We start from the raw sequence: 21,143 nt of genomic DNA, 5'->3' as shown, positions 1-21,143 counted from the left end.
TTATTTACAAGCACTGGTCAATCCTACCCCTTTCTTTTATTCTTTTTGCAGCAGTGGTGACTAAGGGGCCTTCCTCTCCCACCTGCACACAAGGAGTTGGTCCTCCTGGGCAGAGTCTCATGCTTTGGCCTTAGCCCATCTCTCTACAGCATGAACAGGGCATGCACAAAGTAGGGCAGCCACTCACTCTAGGACCCACTTCCATTAGGGCTAAGGGACCATCTAGGGGACACATTTCCCTGCCCAATCCCCACCCCCACCTGCCTTTTCTCTTATGCTCTCATGCTTAGCCATAGAGCTGAAACTCTCCCAACCCCTGAGAAGTGTCCTTTGGGTGAGACTGCTCAGACCTAGCCCTTGGCCACCACAATCAGCTCCTATTATGCACAGCATTTGGCTCTCAGGCAAGCCTTCTGTTGCTTCCTTCCAACAAGTCTGAGCTCTGTCTCCAGGCCAGGCGGAGGGAGCCGGGGGCCTGCAGGGTCAGCACCAGCACCAGTGAGTGGGGCCTGGGCAGGAAGCCAGGACATCACTGGGAGATGCTAAGTGAGGCCAGAGCCAGAGAGCTCAGCTACCCTGAAGTCCAGGAACTGGGAACCAGGAAATATAGTCACGGTAACAGGAGTCTCCAGGGGACACAAGAAATCATTCTGGGGATAATGTGACCAGTTCTGCTCCGTCATCTCCGCCCCTTCCAGGCCATTTTTAGCAAAGTAGCTCCATCTGAATTCATTCTTGCCCTTTGGAATATTAAATATGCCTGCTGGTTGGAGACACTGAGGAAACAAGGACTGGTGGTATTAGTGTCTGCATTTTACTAATGAAGAAACTGAAGCCAGAAAGGGTAAGTTATTTCCCCCAGACCACACAGCTTGTAATAGATGGATCTGGAACTGAAAACCAAATGTTCAGATTCCAATTATGGCTCATTCTTACCAGGCCCCCACAGCCTCCCTGACCAAGCATCACTCATCATGACTATGTCTACCAGAGCCCTTGTCACCACGCCTGTCACCATGCTGCTCAGCTCCACCTCTTTGCCAAAGTCACCACACTGGTCCCCACTGAAGCAGCCTCTGGGCTCATGCACTCATCCTCTTCCAGGAAGGGCAGCCCAGTCTCAGAAACTCATGTCCCTGTCATCTGTAGAAGGAAGAAAATATAGCCCTGAAGTTCAGGGAGGCACCTAGAGAGAGTGGAGCACAATGCTCTGTAGCCAAGGGGCGCTCAGCATTGCCAGGGGTCTGACTGGGATGATGAACACAATCTGGCCATTACCCTGAAGGATGGCCACCCCCACCAACTTTCCAGATCCTTCGCAGAACCACCCTTCCCTTGAACTGAGATGGACACGCCACCTGCCGGGCCGGGGTCTCCAGCAGGGCTGCCCTGCAGTTTTCCTTGTGCATGCTGGCTCTCTAAGACAGACGCCTCGCTCTGCTGCCCAACCTCAGTCCTGTCTGCCGTATGTTTCTTGTTCTGTTCTCCTTGCAGAGAGCAGTCCAGCCACTCCCTGTGACAAAGTCCAGCCATCCTACTCTTTTTCTTGTGGAGGATTCCCTTCCTCCTCTGCAGAGACTGAGAACATGCAAGGCAGTGGCTAGGCTGAAGGGATCATTTGTGAAAGGTCCTCCAGTGGACGACCCCAAGGCTGTGTTCCCCAAAGCACATCCTTATGCTTTCCTTGAAACAGTCCCCAGCCCTTTACGCTTTCCTTGAAATGGTCCCTAGCTCCAAGAACTGCTTAGGTGACCTTTAGAAGGAGTCACCGTGGAGTCTTGACTTCTGCATGACATTCACTAATAAAGCACCCTCCCCAGTCTCTCCCCAGAGCTGGCCTCCCATGATGAGTGCAGAAAGGGGTCCAGGCAGGGAAAGGGCGCTAACATTGGCCAAGAGCCTACTGTGCGCCAGGCCTGTGCCAGAGGCTTGACCTACAGGATGCCATTTGGTCCTTGCAATAGCCTTCTGAGGCAGCTCTTATGATCCCCCACTTTGCATTGAAGGAAACAGAAGCTCAGGTAGGCTAAGTGACTTATCCAAGGTCACACAGAAAGAAAATGACAGAGCCAGGATTTGAACCTGAACATGCCTGACTTGAAAGCCCATGCTCTTTCCACCCCACTGTCTTTCATCTCTGATTCAGTCCCAGGGAGGGCTCCTTCACAGGAAAAAGGTCTCCTCTCCAACTTGGCAGTATCTTTCAAAATGAAAAATTCATACACACTTTGAGCCAGCAATGTCTCTTCTAGGAATGGATCCTCAAGAAACACTCACACATGTGCACAAACTGTTTTAGGTGTTGGCTGCACAAAATGTATTAGATGTCCTTGTTTGCAACAGTAAAAAAACCCAGAAACAACCTAAATGTCCATCAATAAGGGAATAGGTAAATAAACGGAATTACCATGTAGCTGTAAGAGAGGAAGGGGCAGACCTAAACTGGACCAGCATGGAAAGCTCTCTCAGACATAAAGTTAAGGGGGGAAATAACACCTTGAATATTGTATCTATTTATACATATTAGATTTTATATATACGTATATATTACATATAGGGTTTTTTTTTTTTTAAGGCATTGATTGTTTCCTAGTGAGGGGATGTGGGAAAAGGTGAGGAAGGATCAAGAGGGACAGAACAGCTCTCGGATCAGGAACCAGACCCTACACCCTCTCTGTCTGTCTTTAGGGCCGTGTCCTCCCTCTCACTCCCGACATCAGCGCTCCTGGGGCAAGGGAAGGGAATTTCTTATCAGCTCTGGGCATGACTTCCTGGAACCAACCCCATCCCCACCTGGCACCTCCCACAAGCAGGAGACTAGACCCAGCGTTGGTGGCCCCCAGGAGGTCATCTCGCCGCTAGGTTATAATCAATGGGGTTTCAATGCATCCTGTCCCTACAGGTGGGAGGGAAACTTGGGGTCACCCTTTCCGTGTTGGAGTTTGTGCAACCTGGACTGTGTACGAGTCAAGTTTGTGACTTAGTTCCTCCTTCTGTCTCTCTTGTTTATCACTAAGTTTTGTATTCCGTGAGTCAGACGAAGGCTGAGGCCATCTGATAAGGAAGGGCGGGGGCAATGCTGAGTGCGTGTGACAAGCAGAGATTGGTTGAATGTTTTGTCTGTAAAGATTCGTTTTGTTTATGTCATAAGAGCTGTTCATAGGGATGTCCGTTGTAACTGGGTGCTGACTGTCTGGATAGACTCCATCTGACTGTGCCTTCCTCCCCACCCCAAGGAGACCCACAGTGCAGACTCGGGGTTCAGATGGACTCTGTCGTTATGCAGACAGACAGCCTATGTAGCAGTAAAAAAGCTTTCACCCCACATCAGATTGGCCTGGAGAATCATCTTTAGCTGTGTTTTCTTTCCAATAAATTCTGGTATTCCTGCTTCACTGTCAAATGTCAGTTCAGTGATCCTAACGGACCAGCCCTCCCACACACACACTCTGCTTTCCCATCAGACTTAGTCCTCATCCATGCAACTGTCACTCTCTCGCTGGGTTGTCTTTCATGTCTCTTCATGTTCTCTAAGCTGACTTAGAAGCTCTTGGAAGCAAGTCCAGCTCAAACGGGCTCAAGCTTTTTTCCTCACATAAGTGAAAAATCCCAGGAATGGACTTCAGGCATAGCTGGATCTAGGTACTCAGATGATGTCATCTGGCATCTGTCTCTCTCCAACTCTTGGCTCTGCTCTCCTTTGTGTTAGCTTTACCCTCTGGTAGCCACTCCCCAAGTGGTTTAAGCAGCTCTGGGGTTAAACCTATCGATTGGCAAACCCAATGGAAAGAAAGAACTCCTTCTCCAATAGTTCAGCAAAAGGTCTAGTGCTAATCTTACTGGATCAACTTTAATTGAATCCTGTGGCCCAGGTATGGAAGGCACAGATGGGTCAGCTCTAGTCATGGGCCCAACGTGAGGTCTTGGGTAAGGTCAGGTAAAGTCAGCCCTTTCTAAACCACATGGACAGAGATAGGGAAGGGGTGGCTCCCTAGGGAAAATCTGGGAGTGCTCAGTAGCAGAAGGAAGATGGGAGAGTGGGATGGCAAATCAACATGACACTGACTTAGAAGAGGTCTTCACTTCTCTAGGTCTCAGTTTTTTCTCATGAAAAACCAGGCGTGCTGTCCAGATCTGATTCTCTGCTCTTGGACACTCAAAGCCTGGTTTGAGAGTGTCTTCTTTTCACAGCCTTGGGCAGCTGATCTAGGTTACAGCAACTCCCAGATCTTTTTATGTCACCACCATTCTCACCACCCCCTTCCCCATTTCTGCTCCCAGAGGAGTTGCCGTGGTACAGACCAGGAGGGGAGGGAGAAAAGAGAAAGGAGGAGATGGGATGGGAAAAGAAGAGAAGAGAAGAGCAACAGAGACAGAGAAAGGGAGGGAGGCAGGTGCTCATGAGCAAACTTCCAAGGCTGCGCTGGGCACCTCGGCCCCCTCCGCTCCCTGCCCACATCCCCCAGCCTGTGAGTGGTGCGTCATGGCTTAGCTATGCCAGCACCCTGGCCAGGCTGGGCTCCAAGCCCTGACTGCTTTGTCAGGGCATCGTTATCCCCCTTCTGCAGCACTTGTCACCTGGAGGTTCTTTCTTCTCCTCTGGCACACACCAAACGTGCACACAGGTGCCTCTGTGTTCACCTCCTGCTGGGCCCTCGGCTCCTCCTAACTGCCACCTTCTCCAGGGTCCGCTCCACTGCTGCATGCTCAGTGCCTTTGCCCCTGTGGGTGCCGGCCCTGCCCCAGGCCCATTCCCCCCTCCTCTTGTCTCCCTCTGACTGGGTTCTCCACTCTGTCTAGAGAGAGCCAAGGCCTCTGCTCCAGGGAGCCTCCTTGTTCTCCCTGGGAGGACAAAGGTGGAAGAGGTTGGAGGACACACAACCAGAGTTATGGGCAGATTCAGTCAACTGCTGACTCAGAAGGGAGCCCTCACCCAGTGTCCCGTCTGTGGTGCATCCACAGTCTTCTCCAGAGCTTCAGGTGCTGCTCCTTTACTGCTTGTCCCACACTTGACCGGTTATCCCATACTGAGACCCATTTTCCCAGGGGTCCCTTGTCTTTGTCTAGTTTTACAACTTTTACCTGGGTTTTAGGAGACAGAAAAGAACCTGAGATCTGCCTCCACTCACTGTGTAAAGTCTCTTCCCTTCTGGCCTCCTCAGCTGCTCCACAATGAAGAGGTTGAAACTAGATCAGGGATGTAAATGATGCCACCATTTACATGCACACCTGCCACCATTTCTAATGCAGCGCCCGTGGCAGACATTACTAATCAATAATGGCACTCTCTTCTCAGGACACACTCCAGGCAGCTGCTACTCATCATTCAGCATTAGCTTGTGACTTGAAACTTCTTTGTCACTCCTGGACTGGTTGATCTCTAAGGGCCCTTCCAACACTGACAGTCAAGGATTCTTTCAGCCTAGTTGAATCAATATCACTTCACCCGTTTCCCATTTCTCCCTCCAGCTCATCTTTAGACCATCCCCATCCCTCCCTCTCTCCCATCTTGCCTTGTTTCTCAGTTCCTGCTGCTGAGTCCGTGTAAACCCTAGATGATGTCTGGGTCTCCAAGGTTCTGTTTACTGTCACTCAACTTCAGGCTCCTTGAAAGTTACATTTTCCAGGCAGTCACACTTACATATGTTGGGCGGTTCCGTGGCACTGGCTTGGGGGAGGGAGGCTGTGATCGAGGCACCAGAGACAGTCAGAGGAGGAGCAGGAGTGACGTGACCAGAGAAATATTAAGAAAGAGATAACGGAGCGGGCAGAGAGAGGGGCCAGAGTTAAATTTATGTATCAAGGCCATACTGATAGGAATGGGGAGGGGTAGTGTGAACAGAGTCTATCCTGGACCCCCAAGGTCACAGAGGCAGGGAGGATCAGGTAGGACCTAACAGCAAAGGACAAAGGGAACATATAAATTAGTAGCTCAGCTGACAAACATGAAAGGGGCCAAGGGATTCTTTGATGGGGAGGAGCAATCAAGAATTGCAATTCTGAGGGGCCAGCTGGGTAGTACAGCGGTTAAGTTCATGCGCTCTGCTTCAGCTGCCCACAGCTCCCCAGTTCAGATCCTGGGTGTGGACCTATGGACCGCTTATCAAGCCACGCTTGGCAGGCATACCCATATAAAATAGAGGAAGATTGGCCCTGAGATGTTAGCTCAGGGCCAATCTTCCTCAAAAAGAAAAAAAAAAGAATTGCAATAATGAGATGGACTTGGGTTGGGTGGTTCATGTGCGCGAAAGCATCTACTAGTTATTGATCAGAAGAGTTTGGATCAGGAAGGTGAGTGCTGGCCAGCAGCCAATTAGAGGCTTAACGCCAAGCCTGGCCTGGGTTGCAGGACATGTCTATCCCATCAGAGCTGCCTGGAGCAGTTTTAGAATTTCAGGAAATGCTGCCAACTTTGTCTGAAGGGCACGTGCACTTGAAAGACATGCACAAGGGCCAATCAGCAGGAGCAGAGTGACCACAAGAAAGCCACTTACCTACAGGCCTGGGTTCAAATCCCAGCTCAACTACACTACCCGTGAGACTTCGGCCTCAGTTTTCTCATCTGTAAAATGAGGATGAGTAGCATCTAATCTTAGGGTCGTTGTGAGTATTGAATAAAAACGTGTGTAAAGTGCTCAGGACGGTGTCAGGCTTGTGATTGATAATAAGCGGTAGCCAGTAAGCTTGTAATGCTAGCAGTATCATTTTCGTGGGTGACCCCTTTAATTCACACTGGATATATGCCAGGTGCTGGCCTGAGTGTCCCTTGTGTGACCAACTTTACTGGTGGGATTCTCCTAGGCACACCATCCAATTCCCATGGGATGGAAAAGTCCTGTCTAAACCGAAAAGGCTGTGATTCAAAATGCCTGCTCTTGGGTGGAGACTGTTTATCGTTCAGGAAAAGCTGGACAGCTCCCCTCGGGCCTGAGAGGAAGGGCTAATACCTCCCTGGGATGCGAAAGCCAGGTGTGGGGATGCGCACTAGGGCCCAGCGACGGGTTGGGAAGGGGCCTCAAGATGCCGACCGGAGGGCAGCTTCTCAAGTCGGTCTTTGTCTCCTTCACAGTCGTGCTACAGGGCGGGGCGGGCCCTGTCCAGGCTGCCAGCCCTGCCTTCCCTGCCCTCCGAAGGAAATGGGAAGGCCAGCAGGGCTCTGCTGCTGCCTGTGAGGCTGCCTGGCTGGGGTTAGCAAGGGTCAGCCAGGCCTGTGGGCCGCAGCCTGGATGCCCATCAGCTGGGGACAAGGATCCAGGGATGAGGCTGATGGGGTAACTTCCCAGATCCTTGAACCGGCTCTCTATGCTGCTTTCTGAGGCTAGAACTTAGGGTGGTGGGAGTGGAAGGAGCCAGGGATCATCTGACCCCATGGGTGGTGCCCGTGTGTCTGCTGCGCTGTGCAGAGAGGAAGCCTAGGCCAGCAGGGGAAGAAACCCCAGCCTCCCACCACACTTCTACTCCCAGGATGTGAGGGTGCCCACCTGAGCCTTGAGGCCACAGTCACTTTCAAGATGCCCCTTCAGCAGGGTGCCACACCCTTGGGCCACAGCACAGAGGCCAAGAGGAAAAGGCTTTGGAGTCACATAGACCTGAGTTCAAGTCCCAGCTTTGCCATTTACTAGTGTGACCTAGGGCCAGGGCCAGCTCTGTGAGCAACCTGCACCTCAGGTTCCTCACCAATGAGTTAGGGATGATAAAAACGGGCTCTGACAGGATGAAGTGAGACATTTGATGCGTGTGTAGTATTTAGCCCAGATCTGGCTCATAGTAAGTGCTTGAAAAATGTTAGCTATTATTCTTCTAATTAATTATTTCTATTGTCCGTGAGGTCCCAAATGTAGCGTGATTGAGCAGTTACACAAATTCCAGCCAGGAAGTCTGTAAGGCCAAGGTGGGAGTGAATCTTACCAAAGTGTGATTTGGTCCCAGTCCTTCTGCCACCCTGAGGAAGCAGCCCAGGCCAGTCACAGAGGCCACTGCAGAGCCCCTCTTTCCCATGGCCATCTGATCGCACTGCTGGGAAAGACAAGGGGATCTCAGATGATGCCGCTCCGGCACCCATTTGGCATAGTCCTGGCCAGGGTCCAGGAGGAGGCAGAGATGGGGAATCGATGTCTCTGAACAGCATTGCCCAAAGTGGCCGTCCGCCTACTCCTGGGAAACAGAGCAGAGGAAAGAGCCCAAACCTGCTGGAATTTCCCTGAATTCAGGGCTGGCCATGGGGAGAGGCAGCCCACCACTTCTCCAAGCAATTGCCAAGGAAGTAGGAGAGGAGGAATCGCTCACGACGACAGGCAGGGGAGGCTATGAGGAGACCCCAGACCCTCTTTGTCAGGGCCCACCCAGCAGAGTGCTCTCTCCTCCTGTGTGCATCATCCCGTTTCCAGGCCCCCCCTTCTCTTCAGGAACAGACTGCGTTCCCGTGTTTACCTGGGGGCGGGGGCTGCTGTGTCTGGATATTTCTCTGTACACAGGTCCTTCCTTGCCCCCCACCCGGCGGATGCCTGGGCTGGATTGTATATTTCCGGAGTTGCCTTCTTGAATCACAGGCTTTTATTTTTAGAAGATTACAAACGCCGGGGCTGGGAGGGGAGGCCTCGGGCCCAGAGCTGGGAAGGAGAAGCTCAGGGGTCTGAATATGGCGACTACGGGATGGAGCGGGGTTAGACACAAAGGGGAATAAGTGAGACGGTAGGAAAAGTGAGGTGAAGAGAAGAAGGGGGATCCCACTCTCCCAGCGCCCTGAGCGGGGATCAGTCTTTACCCCGCTGGGCTGGGGAGGGCGGGTGTGTGAAGGGGGACGGGTCAAGGGTCGCCTCTCCGGCATGTAGCAGCATCCCCAGGGAGGCTGAGGAGCCTGGGAAAGAGACTGAGAAAGTCACCCCTCCCCCTCCCCAGAGGCCTTTGGGACTGGGAGAGCAGCTTCCTGCACAGACAACTCCTCGGTCCCCCGGGCTGGCGACGTCTTAACCCTTCCGGTGCTGGTCTCAGGGAGAGCGGGGAGCAACACAGATGTACACACACGTTCTCGCGGGCGTGGCCCAAATGCTGTGTCCCACACAGGTGTGGGTCTTCCCCTTGCTGTCCTGCTCAGTACCCTCATCCTCTAGTCCTGACCCAGAGCCCCAGATTGCCTGAAGCGGCAAGAATTCAGCTGCTTCTCTTCTCCCAGAGCACAGAGCCAGGGAAATGGGGCGCTTCCCCCAGGGGGGTAGACATAGCATTGTTCCTTCACTGGTGGTTGGTGAGACGACATCAGACGCAACTTAGAGCTTGTCATAAGGGTTAGGAAGGACCCATCCCACGAGGAATGGGAGCCCCCTCCCCGCCCCGGGCTGAGGGAGAAACTTGCCTTAAAGTCGGGAGACCTGGTTTGCCCCCTGTCTCTGTGTGACCTTGGCGAATTACTTAACTCTCTGGGCTTTAGACACAGCCCCTGAAAAACACGAGGAAATCAGACCAGGGATGGTCTGGTGCCCTGAGGGACAGAACCTTTTCTTGGCCCTTCACTCCCTGGAGCCCCCTGACCAAGGCAGCCCCAAGTCCCCAGACACTGAACTTCAGGGCTTTCTTCTCCACCTGCTCCATGGAGGCAGGAAGCCCTTTGTTTTCCCCACCCCTGAACAGTCGTGCCCAACAGAGCCGGCACCTCACACACCCTCTTCCGACAAGCTAGTAATAAACAAGTCAATAGATGAACCACCCACCATTGACTAAGGGATGGGATGCCTTTTTCCCTTTCATTTGTCTCCTCAAGAGCATTAGACTAGGAGTCAGGAAGACCTGGCCTGGCTTCAAGTTTGGACTGTTGTTACTCGCCAGCTGTGAGGCAGGCCACACTCCCCTCCAGGCCTTGACGTCTTTTACGTGTAAAGTAGGGGTTAGAAATAAAACATCTACCTTATGGACTCGTTGGCATAAATCCAAAGAGCCTTCGTAACCTCTAAAGCAAAAGTATGATATACAAAAGCAAGAAGTATTGCCATCAGTAATATTATTGTTAATCCCAGACTTAGTCCAGGGGTGGTGCCAAGTGTGGTGGTTTTGAGCCCAAGGTGTTTTGATAGTTGTGTGACCTTGGGTAGGTTTCTTAACTTCTCTAAGCCTCAGTTTTCTCATCTGCAAAATGGGGATTATAATCTCTCTGTGAATGAGAGAGCACACATAAATGGTCTGCCCGGTGCCGACCGCATGGCAAACACCATAAACGGTGGCTACTATTATTTTCATTCCCCCCATTAACTCCTCCAGCTGCTTCACCCCCACTGCCCACCTGGAGGAGATGGTTACTTCACCCATACCTTCCTTGCCTGAGGACAGACATTCCCAGCCTCATTTGGATAAAAATGTATCTCACAGAAGCTGCCTCCCTCACAGCCCTTACAGGAGGCAGAGCAGGAATGAGTGTTGCTGAGGGGAGGCCGGAGGATGCGGGCACTCTGAAGGACTGTGTGCCAGCTGGGGGCGAGGGATGGGGGTCAGAGGCTGTCCCAACAGCCCCCACCCGCCACCGGGGACCTCAGCCACTCCGCCTGCAGGACGGGCCTCATCGATGTTGGGAGCTGCTTATCAGGTTAGAGCCGAGCCGCTGTCTCGGCTGTCTCTGCGCATTACCCGGCCCATCCGTCCCTGCTCTCCCGCGCGCCCTGCCTGCCCCCAGCTCTGCCTGCGCTAACTAGTTAATTGGATCTTGGCTAACCTGGTTATGGGCCAAGTCAGCCCAGCTCCTCTGCCTTCAGAAGCACGGTGGGGGCAGGGCAGATCGGCTGTGTATGTGTGAGTGAGCACGTGTGTCTGTGCGCAGGAGCCTGTCTTTGAGCCCTTGTTCCAATCCTTCCAGGATCCCCTGGGCCCATGGAGACCGCATCTTGGCACCGGAGGTGAGGCCAGAGCACCCTGATCCGCTGTGAGGGCACACGACCCCATTCCAAAACTCAGCTCTGCCACTAACGTAATCTCTATGACTTCGGAGTGGCTGAGCCTCAGCGTCCTCCTCTGTAAATCGTGTTATAAAATAATAAAATCTATCACCCAGGGTGGTTGTGAAGACTTAGAGAAACAGAACATCCTTTTCAGAGCCTGGCACCTAGTAGGCGCTCTGTGAATGATGACTGATGGCCATCATCATCCTCATTAGGCACCTTGGATTCCTGCCACTCCCCCCCTATCCTGGGCTGGAGGGTGGGAGAGAGCTCAGGGTGGGGGCGGGAGAGGCTTTCATTCACAGTTCCTTGCAGGTGTTTCCTCTGAGGCCGACTCCAATCTCCTCAATTGTTCCTTATGCAAATATTATGCTAATGATCACGTCAGCACACTCGTGTGCCTGGCTCCGGGAGGTGAAGGGTGGGCTGATTCCCCAGGTTCACTTTGGCTGGCCGGCCCCTTCTTCCCCCCAAGAGGAGCCAATGTGGGTCCTCTGGCAACACCAGTCCTCAGGGCAGAGAGAGAGAGAGACCCCGAGGGAGAGAGAAACAAAGAAAGGCCCCAGTCTTGGTAGGAGATGGACAGCCTCATCCTCGCCATAATCATCAACATCAAAAAGGCCTTTGGAAACGTCAGATTCTTCCCCGCCCTATGCTGGCTACTCTACAATTATAGAGGCTCAGCCAGGCCCTGGGGAGCTGGGGTGGGGGTGGGGGCGGGGATGGGGAGGAGTCAGAGGACCGGGAGAGGGAAAGCGAGGGTTTGCTAAAAGACAAGTGGCCATTCTCTGGTTCTTCTGGAGAGCAGGGACCACGCTCGGACCTCTCCCAGCGCTGGCTCCCAAAAAAGAGGGGAGACTGCGATTAAGAAAGTGCTGCCGAGTCGAGTCTGCCACAGGGCTGTCCTTGTCCTGCTCTGCTTTCACTTTCTGACCAGCTGCGTGACTTCACCTCTTTGTCTTGTTTCCCCAGCTATAAAATGGGCATAATAATTCCTGCAAGAATTAGATGAGATTTGCAGGCCTCAATGAAAGATGATCCTAACCGGCAAACAGAGTGACAGCGAAGGAAAAGCAAATGCCCACCTGCCCTGAGGCCCATCTGGGGGGTCAGACATAACTGGGCCCACTGCCTGGCATTGGATGTGTGATCAGTTTTCTGAACCAAGAGAAATAATAAAATCAAATGGTGTGTGCCCTCCCATACCAGGTGGGTTTGAGATTGGAGTCTCCACTGAACATTTAACCTGCCCCTTGAGTTAATGTTGGACAAGATTTACTGCTGAACCTTAGTCTTCTGGTGCTGTCCTCTGGATGGTGTAAAAGCAGAGACGGGAGGGGATGTGCAAACACAGCCCTGCAGGCACAAGGACAGCAGCAGTGAGGGGTGCTGATGAGGCCTGTGGGGAAGCAGCCTCTTCCCTATAGGGAGCCTCCTGTGTTTTGCTGAGATGTCCAGGCCTGTAGGCAGCTCTGCCATGAGCCCTCCAGTCCCTAGAGAGGAGCTCCTGGAGCCTACCCCTCGAGAAATAGTAGGTGCTCAATAAATACAAATTGGATGGACTCGGGAAACAGCCAGAAGGACGCTGCCAAATAAATAACAAATTGTGCAAGCAGCAGGCCGCTGTAATTAGATCAAAGAGGATAGTCAGTTATAATATCAGACACGTGGCAGGGTTAACAGCAATTGAGGGTGGCTATAATGAAGAGAGAGTCACCTCCTGTGCCCTCAGGGCCTTCCCTCCTCATGATGGCCTTCTGAGGAGGGCTGAACAGCCCCAAATGCCCTCGCTGCCTCAGGATCCTCCTGCCTTTGTGGTGCCCAAGATGGTCTCTGTCTTGGTGCCCCTCAGTTAGGGCCGCTGCCTCCCTCCTAGAACCCCACAGCCTTTATCTGCACTTCCATTATGATGCATATCGGTATGGAGCCCAATTAGAGTTCTTTATACTCAAGCCTTATCTCCTCTGTGGGCTTCTACACTCCCCAGGGCAGGATTTATCCTGTGCCCATTGCTGCATCCCCAGTGGTAGAAGCCAGCCCCTGTCCTGGAACGGATGCTTAATAAATGCATGTTGAAATAGAAAATTAGGGCGAAGGTGAGTTAGAGAGAAGGGAGAGAAAGACATAAGAGAGAGGGAGAACAGGCTATCTCAAAGAAGGGAGAGACAGAGGAGAGGGGAAAAGGAGGAAGGAGAAGAGGAAGGAAGGATGAGGGGAATAGCAAGGCGGCCAGGTCTGTTCTTTGGATCAGGGACACAAGCCTAGCCCTGCCTTTGGTGCTTATAGTCTGCTTGGACAGATGAGGTGGTCACACAAAGAGCCCTGCCCCTGTCCTTCTGCCCTGTGGCTGGCTCCTGTGTCCCCGGCCTGGACCTGCTCTCTCTGCCCTGTCAGCCCAGGCTCCCCTCATTCCCTGGCTCCCCTTGGCAACCCACCTCTGAAGAGGTGCCCCGGGGTGCCATCCAGGGGTTGGGGGCTGGGCAGGAACCACGCCAAGCCAGGGAGCACGGCCAGGAAGGAGTCAGTGAGGCAGATGCCGCCCCTCTCCTGCTGCCTTGATTAGAGAAATTGAGATGTTAATAATATTCTGAGATGCAAGGTGCTAATTAAAGTTAATTACTGTTTCCTTGTGAAGTAACCTCTCCTCATGTTTACCAGGAGCAAGGCTGCCAGCCGCTCCCCTGGCTCGTGCCAATCACAATGCCCGTGCTCAGTGTCCCCACATCCTCACAGGTGCCCTCAGCTGCCCCAGCCCAGGCAGGCACCACGATCTGAGGTTCCCAGGTCCTGCCTCTGGGTGTGGTACCAGACCAGCCCTGCTGAGGGGGCACATGGGCGGGAATGTCCTGTGGGGCTTGGGGATAGGACTAGTGGCCTCAGGGGCTGACATGCCTGTCCTCTGTCTCCTCCTCTCCTGCAGAGTCTTGCCCTGTCTCTTTCCAGTTCCCGGACCTGGAGCAAGTTACTTAACCTCTTAGAATCTCAGTTTTCTTATCTGTATATGGGGCCAATAATTCCTACCTTGTACAGTTGGTGTGAGGATCAGATGAGACACTGCCTGTAAAATGCTCAGCACAATCACGGAGCTGGAATTTAATAAGGTCTCAATTAAGGTTAACTCTGATTATTGTTGTCTTTGTTAATAATCCTCTCCCTCCCAAATCCCTCCTGTGTGGTCTGGCTGCAGGACTGGGGGTGGGTCATTTGAGCAGACACATGTCCTCTACACATACTGGAACACCACCCCAGGCACACATAGTCCCACACCAACACACCTAGGAAGCACACACCATGCTTCTGGAGAGCCTCCTCCTCCCTGGCCCCCTGACACATCCTCTTATGGTCCTGTCTCTGTTCTCAGCCTCACCCAGGGAAGTAGCGAGAAGAGGAAGCTGATAGAGCTCTCTCAGGAGTAGAGTTGTGCAAAGCCCAGAATATGTGTGTGTGTGTGTCTCCACTCTTGTGTTCCAGGCTTGGTAGGGCTTTAGGGGAGAGGCCACTCTCTTGGGATCCAAGTCGGGTTGCCATGACAACCACTGCAGGTGCGCACCTCCAATCTCCTCCGTTCCCCCAGCCACCCATAGCGACTCTGACCAATTCTGGGGGAGACACTATCTCTCCAATGGGAGTCTCCCCATCCCCACCCCAGGCTACCTCCCCTATCATTTTCCTGCCTTTTCAGGAAGCCCCTGGGCTGGGGAGAGGGCCAAGGGTCAAGGTAGACCCCTGTGAGAGGATTCCTTCTTCAGTCTCGGCTTCCTCTGGGGGCTTAGTGCTAATGAGTTAATATTGCTGTCACCTCTGATTTGGGAGGATGGCGGCTTCCGAAGGGGCCTCCCTGGGTATAGCATGCGTAATCAAGGGTCATAACCCTCCTGCTGGTTTTGTGTACTGACCCCCACCCCCCTTCACGAGGATCCCTGGCTCTTTCTCTGAGGGCAGCACTGGCCAGCCCAGCCTGGGGCATTTCCTGTTTATGGGCTAGGAGGGCAAGGGAAGGGGAACTGAGGCTGAGCATCTGGCCCAGATTTGGGAATGAGGGTGGATCGGAGGGACATGAATGGCATCAGCAGGCCTTGGGAACCCCCATGGCTCAGCTGTTCCTGGCGGGTTTCTGCACTCCACTCACTCTGGCCCCAAACCCAAATTCTAAGCGTTAGCCTTGCTGAAGGCAGACTCTGTCCTTGGCTTGCTATTCCAAGCCCTGACCTCCTCCTGCCCAAAGCCCCTGCCTCCAGCCCCTCTGGGGGCCTGGATGCCTTCCCCCAAAGACCATGCCTCATGGATCAGCTCCATCTCCCTCCATCCCAGGCCCATCCTCACACCCACCTCTTCCCCAGTCTCCTTCTCATCTCCATTCCACCCACTCCACCCACCTTCCACACCTCCTTCCGTCTCCACAGCCCTTCTCACCTACATCCCTACTCACCTTGGCCCGCCCTCCCTCTGCCTCCCTGTTCTTGCTCTGGCTGCAGAACCCCCAAGCAGATTTCCTCCTGTACATTCATTCATTCATTCAGCAGATATTTGGGGGGGGGGGAGCGGGGTGAGGAAGATTGGCCCTGTACCAACACCTGTTGCCAATCTTCCTCTTTTTGCTTGAGGAAGATTGTTCCTGAGCTAACATCCATGCCAATCTTCCTCTACTTGCGTGTGGGCTGCCGCCACAGCTTGGCTTGATGAGCAGTGTGTGGGTTCACACCCGGGATCTGAACCTGTGAATCCCAGGCTGCCAAAGCAGAGCACATGGACCCAACCACCAAGCCACCAGGCAGGCCCCTCAGCAGACATTTTTGAGTGGTAGTAAATAAGTTAAACAAGATTCTTGCCCCCTGCGAGCTTTTATTCTAGTGGGAAGAGAGAAATTGAACAAATGAAATAATGATAGATTGGGATAAGGTCAAAGAAAAGGACAAAGGGGAGCTATGACAGAGATTACAGGGGCACCTTCTAATCCCCTACTTAGATCTGGAGTCAGGAAAAGGGTCATGGAGAACAGCCAACAGGGGCCACCTGGAGGCAGAGACTTGGCAGAGGCAGTCCCCCAGCTCATGTGTAAGCAGTGGACACAGAAGCCACTAGACCCTGCTGCTATCTGCCCGTTCCCCACCTGTTTTGATGGATACCTTCCTCCTCAGTCAACCATGACAGATAGAGACATAAAATCACGGAGACCTCCTCCCCGCCACCCCTCCCCTGCCCTGCTCCCAACCCATCAGCTTTTTCCAACTACTTGGTTCTCCTAACGGTGCTGAGGAGGAGAGGGGCAAGGGCACCGCTCTAAGTGACCATGTCAAAATACAGCCTCAAACCTCAGCAAACTGCTACAGCTGCAAGAAAGAAAACATGCATGCGCCAAGAGAGTTAGGGAGGGATTCTGGCTGGGAAAGGGTTCACTGGGGGCAGTTTTCTGAGGGTGCAGTGCTTTGAGAGTTGGTGCACGTGCAGAGGGCACTGGGCATGTGGAACAGCTCCAAGCCACATGGAGTTGCAAGCACATTCACAAACACAGCTTGGGGACTTTGCCCCTCCCAGTGCTGCAGCCCCATGAAATATTTAGGCTTCTGGACGCTGCTCATCCCTTAGTGTTCCCCTCAGTAAGTACACTTCCCCTACATCATTTATGGCTGTCCCCTTTCCTCCTCTTCCAGGGCTGCAGAGGGAAAATCAGACTCCAGACTGGAGGAGGGTCTGTCCCAACTCCTTAGGCAGGGGGCAGGATCCATGCCTAACCTCCCACACAATACTCCCTCTACACAGAGACACCCACTGAGCAGCCTTGGGAGCAGGCAAAAGGGTGAGTCTAAGAACTGAGATGTAAGTTTTGGGCCAGAAGAATGAGACAGCAGAGGGACTGGCCCGGTGGCATAGTGGTTAAGTTCACATGCTCCACTTCGGCAGCCCGAGGTTTGCAGGTTTGGATCCTAGGCGCAGAACTATGCACTGCTCATCAAGGTATGCTATGGCAGCATCCCACATACAAAATATTAGCTCAGGGCCAATCTTCCTCACGAAAAAGATAAAATAAAATAGACATTAAAAAAAAAGATTTTAAAAAAAAGAATGGAGAAGCAGAATAGTGAGGAGGTTTGGAAGATGCAGCTGTCCTGGTGCCTGAGGGGGCCCAGGTAAAGGAAAGGAGTCTGGGAAATGACAAAAGCCACCGTTTATTGAGCACTTACAATTTATGGTGCTAAGCAGTTTACATGCATTATTGTCTTAAATCCACAGAACAAATTTAGGATTTAGTATCCCCATTTCATAGCTGGAGAAACTGATGCTCAGAGAGGTTAAGTAAATTGTCTAAAGCAATCCAGACAGTCCAGCTGCAGAGGCCAAGCTCCATATACTCCAGAGAGGTGGATAGGCTTAGTTAGGGGTGGGAATAGAGATGTGTGTGTGTGGCAGGGGAGTCATGCCAGAGCAGTGTCTGCCCCATTCCCTCTTACTCCCAAAAGATGAGGCTACTCTCAATATCATCCCCTCCTCCACTCCAAAGGGGATCAGCCCCCGCCGGAACTCCTGAATAGTCACCTGTTTGTTAGACATTGTTGGCCAGAGACTAAGACACCCTAAGGAAGGGGAAAAAGGAAGGTGAGGAGATAGAGAGAGAGCAGGAGAGTGAGGGAGAGCTAGAGAGAGAGACAGAGACAGGCAGAGACACTGGGGCAGAGCACAAAGCAGGTGAGTGTGAGGGAGCACTAGTGACAGCTGGACAGAGGGGTCAGAGTGACCCATAGCCTGGACAGTTATAGCCCAGCCCAGCCACTGGATGATGATAGAATGGAGGGAAGGTGATAGAAGGAATTCCCACTCCCCACCCCGACCCAGCTCTGTCTCCACCCACCTTCCCCCTCCGCACCCCAGCTCTCCTTCCCCTCCCCCACTGACTTCTCCGGAACAATTCTAATTAGACTAAGTGACTAAGAGGCGGTTTCAGCCTGAACAGCCAATTAGGCCGGGAGGAAGGGAAAGTAGCTCTCCCTAGTCCCCCACCCCCACTCACCTCCCTCTTGCCCGGACCAAGGATTCTTAGCTCAATACTCCAGACTGTCACTCAAGTTGCCCGGATCCTGCTCCTCCCTTATTGTCCCCTTTGCCCCCATTACCTGTGGCCAGACAGCCCCTAGACGGCTGCTTAGTCCCCACCTTGAGCCCCTCCATCCTCAGGCTCTGAGTCCATTCAAGTCTTCCTGTCAGGGGGTGCAAGGAAAGAGTGGGGGCCTCCTGGGGGGCCATCTTTCTGAGTCTCTTTATTTCTGATGTTTCTCCTCTCTCTGTGTCTCCCCCTCTCTCTCCTCTGGCACTTATTTCTAACATCCATGGACCAGGCCTACTGGTTGCCATGGAGACGCAGTGTGCAGCTGGATGGTGAGTGTGTGAGGGGAGCTGTGTGTGCTCTGCAGCACGGGTGGCTGTGTGTGAAACGCATCCATGTGTGAGGAAGCATTCTTCGGGGTGTTTCTAAAGTGAGACCCAGGCCAAGGGGGAGACTCCGAAAGACCCCAATGACCCTAAATCCCTTGGCCCTATTTATCTGGCACACATGGTTTCCCTCAGGCCTGCAGGTCAGATAATGAATTCTGTTCAGTCCAGGCTCTGGATTGGCAGACTCTGGAGGGGCCCCAACCTGCCCCTCCTGTCCAAGGAGAGGATTGGGAACCCCGGGAAAGGAACAGGAGCGGACAGAGACCTTTCCTGTATAGGACAGCTGGAGTGAAGATTAAGCTGTGCAGATGGGCCGCCTGATAAGAGGCCAGCAACTCCCTCCCCGCCTCGCCTCTACCAACCCCACTCCCACTCCCGGGGCTGGGGGTGGGGAGGTTGGACCAGCAAGCCAGAAATTCCCCTCTGCTTCCATTTACTTCACCCAGTCTTTCTCCAGAAAGTTGGGGGATGTGAGACCTAGGTGCCTGCCCTCAGGAAGCTTAGCATCTCAGAGGAATCAGGCTAACTTCTCTATCATCTCCCATCTCAGGGCCTCGGCAGCTGCAGTTTTCCTATACCTGGACCGCTCTGTTCTGAGCTCTAAATCTTCAGGTTTCTCAGAGAAGCTTCCGGGGCCACACTGAGTAAGGCAGCCCCTTCTCTCCCTTCCAGTTATCCTCCTTCATGTCCCACTGTTTGCCTCCTTCACAGCACTTTTACACAATCTATAATTATCTCATTTGTTTGTTTATTGTCTGTCTTCTCCAGTGGAAGGTAAGTTCCACGAGACAGGAGGAACCATGCCTGTCCAATTCAGTGCTGTAATGCCAGCACCTGGCACGGGGCCAGCCACATAGTAGTGTTAAATAGAGTGGACGAATGATTTCATTGAAGCCCCACAATAAGCCTTTGTGATGGTAACTATTATTATCCCCATTTCACAGATGAAGAAATCAAGGCTCAGCCACATGCCCAAGGTCACACCATTAGGGGCCCAGCCAGATTTCTAATGTAGGTCTCTGATTCCAGGTGTGATGGAAGGAGGTGGGGACCAGCTTTCCTAACCTACACTGCACCTGGCTCCTCTTCCCATCTGTCTGTGGGTGTCTCCACTCCCAACCCAGGCATCCCCAGAGACACCTGGGCAGAGAAGGGAGGAGGATGGTTATAACTGTAAAGAATGTAAATCTGACCTTTTCTTTCAGAGGCTTAGAATCCCTCTATGGCTCCCTCTTTCCCTTTTTAGGCTGACTAGCAGGCCCTTCTCTTGGCCCCTGCCTTCCTCTCCAACTGCACCTGCCCTCCTGAACAGCCTCACCTTCTCCTCCTCCACCTCCAGGCCCTCGCACACACTCCTAGCTCCACCTGCAAGGCTCACCCCTTCCTCAGTGGGCTAGTCCCCATCTGCCCTTTGAAACTTGGCTCTGGCACCACCCCTTCCACGAAGCCTTTTGGACTCCTGCTGGAGAAGACACCTCCTTTGGCTCTCCAGCTGGAATGTACACTCAGGGGAGGGCTGAAAACACGATGTGGTCATTGTTCACCTGTCTGCCTTTCCCACAGAGACTGTGTGTCATTCTCAGGGTGTCCCAGTACCCTGTGTGGGCTGGCACAAGGGAGAGGCTCAGGAAATGTTTGTAGAATGAGTGAACCAACCAGGGGCCAGATTTAATACCCAAGTCCCTTGACCCCTGACATATTTCACAGGTCTTGACCTTAATAGGAAGAGCTTGTCAGCCCACCACTGTCTGGCCAAGTGAGGGGTGGGGGTGATGTGGGGCCCTCCTGCTGATTCAGCATCTCCTCTAATCAGGAAGTGAGGCCTCACGGTTAGGGGCCGGTCACCCTGGCCACTGGTAGAGGGGTTTGTAATTCTCTAACTGGAGGATTGGTGGGGTCACGGGGTTGCACACTGACCCTGGGGGGCTGACCTGAACCCTTGTGGATGCAGAGGCTGCCAAAACGGCCTTTGCCCTTCCTTTCCCTCTCCTCGCCCCCTACGCCCAACACTAGACTCGGCTACGCCCCATCAAAGCCTGATCTTGGCGATGTCTTCTTCTTCATGCCCCACCCCTATCCCCCAGCCCGTCTCCCACAGCAGATCCATCCACCTGTCTCCGAATGTAGCGTGGGGACCTGGGTGGGCGCCAGGCTCTGTGAAGCCCCACCTATGGGAATGGATGAAGGGGCGCCCGCGACCCCCGCCGTACCCGCGGTCGATCCAGGTTTACACGGAGGCTCATCCAGGATTAGTCTCTGCGCTCGGCTAATCCCAGCGGCTGAACCGACCCCGGGTCCGGGAGCCAGGCCCACGGGGCGCGGGTGGGGTAAGGGGCACGCGGGCCGAGCGGAACCGCGCGCGGGGGAGGGGCGCCCCGGGAGGCGGGGCAGGGAAACCTGCTGATCCGGTCTCTGTTCTTCGACCTCTCCGGAGCCGGGTGTTTACCCGGGAGCCGGACGGAGGAGGCCGGGGCCGCTCGGCCCGGAAGCTGGGGGGAGGGGAATGCAGTCGGAGACGGGGGCTGAGACCTTTTCGGGTCCTCTAAATCGACTTCCAACCCTCGTTCCTGAGCGTGGGAAGGAGCGACAGACAGACAGATGTCTCCCGCCCCTTCTCCCATCCAGTTCCGTGATTCGTGCTCGTTGCCAAACGAGGGGAGAGCGGGAATGGATACATGCCCCACAGAAGAAGGCAGCACACCGTTCCTCCCCTCCCCCCTCCCCCCCCAATCCCTAGCCTGTACCTCAGCTCCTGGTGGGGATGGGGTTGCCTGGAGCGGGTTGGGCCCAGCG

At 53.5% G+C, this 21,143-nt stretch overlaps 1 long non-coding RNA gene across 1 annotated transcript in view; it reads left to right on the top strand.

Moving 5' to 3' along the window:
* The first annotated feature begins 722 nt into the window (after window positions 1-722).
* Window positions 723-21,143, top strand: part of LOC111767778 (uncharacterized) — a 29,893-nt gene continuing 9,472 nt past the window's right edge. Inside the window, exon 1 of the long non-coding RNA XR_011425529.1 lies at window positions 723-844. This is a non-coding gene — a long non-coding RNA (uncharacterized lncRNA). The remainder of the gene's footprint in view (window positions 845-21,143) is intronic.

The sequence above is a fragment of the Equus caballus genome, chromosome 14 (assembly GCF_041296265.1).
Source record: "Equus caballus isolate H_3958 breed thoroughbred chromosome 14, TB-T2T, whole genome shotgun sequence".
NCBI lineage: Eukaryota > Metazoa > Chordata > Mammalia > Perissodactyla > Equidae > Equus > Equus caballus.
Note: the sequence above shows the minus strand (reverse complement) of the source record. Positions and strands in the feature narration are given on the sequence as shown.